The sequence below is a fragment of the Alexandromys fortis genome, unplaced genomic scaffold, assembly GCF_014885135.2.
Source record: "Alexandromys fortis isolate MF-2015 unplaced genomic scaffold, M_Fortis_MF-2015_v1.1 scaffold_53, whole genome shotgun sequence".
Classification (NCBI taxonomy): Eukaryota; Metazoa; Chordata; class Mammalia; order Rodentia; family Cricetidae; genus Alexandromys; species Alexandromys fortis.
The window spans coordinates 6,192,012-6,196,158 of record NW_026067939.1 but is presented as its reverse complement, the minus strand read 5'-3'; the positions used below and the strand labels follow the sequence as shown (position 1 = coordinate 6,196,158).

The following is a 4,147-nucleotide window of genomic DNA, read 5'->3' as shown; positions in this document are numbered from 1 at the left end:
AGGCAGGCAGGCAGGAAGGCAGGAAGGCAGGAAGGCAGGAAGGCAGGAAGGCAGGAAGGCAGGAAGGCAGGAAGGCAGGAAGGCAGGAAGGCAGGAAGGCAGGAAGGAAGGAAGGAAGGAAGGAAGGAAGGAAGGAAGGAAGGAAGGAAGGAAGGAAGAAGGAGAGAGGGAGGGAAGGAGTGGAAGAAAGAGGAGGAAGGGAGGAAAGGAATGAGGGATAGAGAAAGAGAAAGAAAGAATAAAAGCGGTTGGAGGAAACTAGATTGGTGACTCTGTGGTCAGAGCACTGACTGCTGTCAGGGGGGCCAGGTTCAGCTCCTGGCCCCCCAAGGCAGCTCACAACCCTCTGTCACTCCAGTTCCAGTTCCGCTGCCCTCTTCTGACCTCTACGGGCACCAGCCATGCAAGCGGTAGACGTATCTACATGCAGGAAAGCACCCATACACATAAAACAAAAACAAATAAAGCCTTTTTAAAAATGCAAATAAATAGATGGAATTTAAATGGAAAGAGATGAATTCATTCATCTCTTCACTAAACAAATTTCAGAATGATGATAACAGTGCTGGAGAGATGGCTCGGTGGTTAGGAACACTTGCTGTTCTTAGAACATTTCCCAGTGTCTGTCTCCATGGTGGCTCACAATTGTCTGGAACTCCAGGTCCAAGGGCATCTATCCCCTCCTCTAGACTTTGCGGGCGGTTAGCTTAAAAACAGCACACATAAGTCCATGCAGGCAAACATTCATATACAAACAGAAAATAAAGGACTGGACCATGTAGGCCTGGTCCTATATACATGCCTGTCCATATAGGCAAACACTCATATATATACATAAAAACAAAAGACTGAACCATGTGTATCAAGTGTGTGTGTGTGTGTGTGTGTGTGTGAGTGTGTGTATGGCTGAGGAAGCTTCGATTACACAGCAAGAGCCTGTCTCAAAAGAGCAAAGTCTGTGTGCGTGCCAGTTCGTCGCTGGTATAATCAGTGTTGCCTTGTGCTGAGTCTAAATCCTCTACACCGTCAAGAAGGAAAGAAAAAGCCCAAGTCAAACTGAGCTGGGAGTACAAAGCACAAAGGAAGGAGGTGAGGGGAAGAGGAAGAAGAAAAAGGAAGCAGAGGGGCTCAGCAAGAATGAAGACTTGACGCCGGAGAACTACATACGAGCACACAGCCTGCAATGCCCTCACCACTCACGGGAGCAGGTGTTTGCCCCGTGGCAGAGAAGAAGACGCTGTGCTCACAATGCATCGGTGACTTTCCTAAGATCAGACGGCTGTGAAGGACCCTGAATTCAAAGCTATGTCTCCAGAACTGTCTCCAGTCCCTTCCCAGGCTACCAAAACAGGTTAGACCTGAATGTCCCATACCAATGCTCAGCAGAGTTGCCAGGAAGGCAGACGAAGGGACAGAATGCCCTCTGCTCTCTTCTGAAAACACTTGAGAATAAAATCCCCCTCAGGCCTCAAGTCACAGGAAGGAAGAAAAGGTAAACATAAACTTCTTTGTACTCTGAGTATAAATTGCCAGGCTGGTGCCCATCTCTAAATTCCCTCTGGCATCGAAGCAATGCCTGGTTAAAAATAACACTTCTAATATGGCATTATCATCATCTTTGCAAACCGACTTTTAAAACCATCAGACAAATTCATCTTACTACTAACTCCAAAAGCTCATATTTATCCTGCTTTGTATCTTTGACTGAAACTTTCAGAACAAATTTTCTCAAAGTGTTCATATACAGAAAGACATAAGACATTCTTCTTTTAAAAAAAATGCCTATTGGTGCCTGAAAACCTCAGACTATTGCTCATTTACTCAACTATTATACTGAAGGTACAGAAGTGGTACCATTAGCCAATCTACAGACCCACATGCAGAAGGATGAAACTAGACCCTCGGCCTCTCTCTGCACCAAACAGCTGAAATTAATAAATGACCTTAATACATGTCCTGAAATTCCAAAAGTTTTACAAGAAAACACTACAAGACAAAGCAGAGACTGTCTGCAAAGGACAAAGGACTTCAGTAGTTCTGGAAATTAGACCAAGAACTGAAAATGGAGTCATGTGACAATAAAAAGTGCCTGCACAGCAAACTGAGTCAGGAGAGAGCTTGCAGCCTGGGAGAAAGACTTTGCTAGCTGCACAGCGGTGGTGACTTAACGTCCAGAAATTACAAAAATTCCAAAAAATAAATACCAAATATCCAACTAGTCAATCAATAAATGGACTAATGGAATGACCAGATGGTTTTCAAAAATAAAGTATGATGTCCAGTAAAGACATGAAAAATGTTGAATAGCTATAGACACCAGGGCAGTAAAAATTAAAGCTACATTTAAAGTCTATCTAATAGAATGGGTACCATGAAGAGGAAAAAGATAAAAAGCTGTCAGATAAAAACTGGCAATAATACAAGGTGAGGGGCCCCTTATATACTGCTGGGAACATAAACTGTGTACAGCCTCTATAGAGGCTTCTCAGAAAACTAAAAGCAGCTACCCTGTGGCTTGGGAGGCAGTGGCACGTGGATCTCTCTGGTCTACGAAGTGAGTTCCAGGACAGCCAGGGTTACAGAGTGAGACCCTGTCTGGGGAGGGAGAAGGAAGAGGAAAGAAAATTGGGTAGAGGATTAAAGATAGAGCTTAGTATTAAATTACATACTTACTTAGCATGCACACAGTCCTGGGTTTGATCCCTAACACAAAGAAAAAAGGGTGTGTGTGTGTGTGTGTGTGTGTGTGTGTGTGTGTGTGATTTCAATACGAAATATCCCCTGACGGGTCATGTGTATGGCTTGACTTGCCGTCAAGATGATGAAGTGAGCTCTTTTGGCGGCCATTTCTCCAAGCTCCGGTGACGCACGAGGGGTTTGCAGCGGCGTCGGCGGCGAGGAGGGTGTAGCGCTCGTGGGTGTTCGCGATGAGTTTACCCCTCAATCCAAACCTTTTCTCAATGGACTGACAGGAAAACCAGTGATGGTGAAACTCAAGTGGGGGATGGAATATTAAGGGTTACCTAGTCTCCGTCGATGGCTACATGAACATGCAGCTTGCAAATACAGAAGAATACATAGATGGTGCGTTGTCTGGACATCTGGGTGAAGTTCTAATAAGGTGTAATAATGTTCTTTATATCCGAAGCATTGAAGAGGAGGAGGAAGATGGAGAAATGAGAGAATAGCATCTTTGAGGTTTATATGTGTGTGTGTGTGTGTTTCTATACAATAAAGATTTGGGTTTTTAAAAAAAATGATGATGAAGTGATTGGACCATGAAGGTACTAATTAACCTATCAATGAGTTCACAGCTAAATAGGCTGTTCTGAGTAGAACCCAGGAGGAGGAAGTAGGTGACCAATGGCACACCTTTGGACGGTATATCTTGTCTCAGAACTTGGTCTCACATTACTGGCTGCCATGAAACGCAGGTATCATCTGCCGGACCATTCCTCAGTGACAGTCCTTGTGCTGTGACATTTCTAATTTGCCATAGATAAAAGCAATGAAGCTAGACTGAGACCTAGCCGAGACCTGTGAAACATGACCCAATACAGATCGCTCTTCCTTTAAAAGGGTTTTGGATTTTCTCAGACTTCTGTCATGGTGCCAGAAAAGTGACTAACATTCCCATCCAGGCTCTTTTGAAAACAGCATTACTACAGTACCTCCCGATCACTACAGTATCCTCCCCATCACTACAGTACCTCCCCATCACTACAGTATCCTCGCCATCACTACAGTACCTCCATCACTACAGTATCCTCCCCATCACTACAGTATCCTCCTCATCACTACAGATTCCTCCCATCACTACAGTATCCTCCCATCACTACAGTACCCTTTCATCACTACAGTACCCTTTCATCACTACAGTATCCTCCATCACTACAGTATCCTCCCCATCACTACAGTATCCTCCCCATCACTACAGTATCCTCCCCATCACTACAGTATCCTCCCCATCACTACAGTATCCTCCCCATCACTACAGTATCCTCCTCATCACTACAGATTCCTCCCATCACTACAGTATCCTCCCATCACTACAGTACCCTTTCATCACTACAGTACCCTTTCATCACTACAGTATCCTCCATCACTACAGTATCCTCCCCATCACTACAGTATCCTCCCCATCACT

General features: G+C 44.7%; 1 protein-coding gene and 1 pseudogene across 1 annotated transcript in view; one reads left to right on the top strand and one right to left on the bottom strand.

Annotated features, from left to right (window-relative positions):
• The window catches only part of Ppm1l (protein phosphatase, Mg2+/Mn2+ dependent 1L), a 206,743-nt gene that overhangs the window by 193,141 nt on the left and 9,455 nt on the right, over positions 1 to 4,147 (bottom strand). The gene's annotated exons all lie outside the window — the stretch shown is intronic.
• On the top strand, positions 2,928 to 3,670 carry LOC126504871 (small nuclear ribonucleoprotein F-like; annotated as a pseudogene).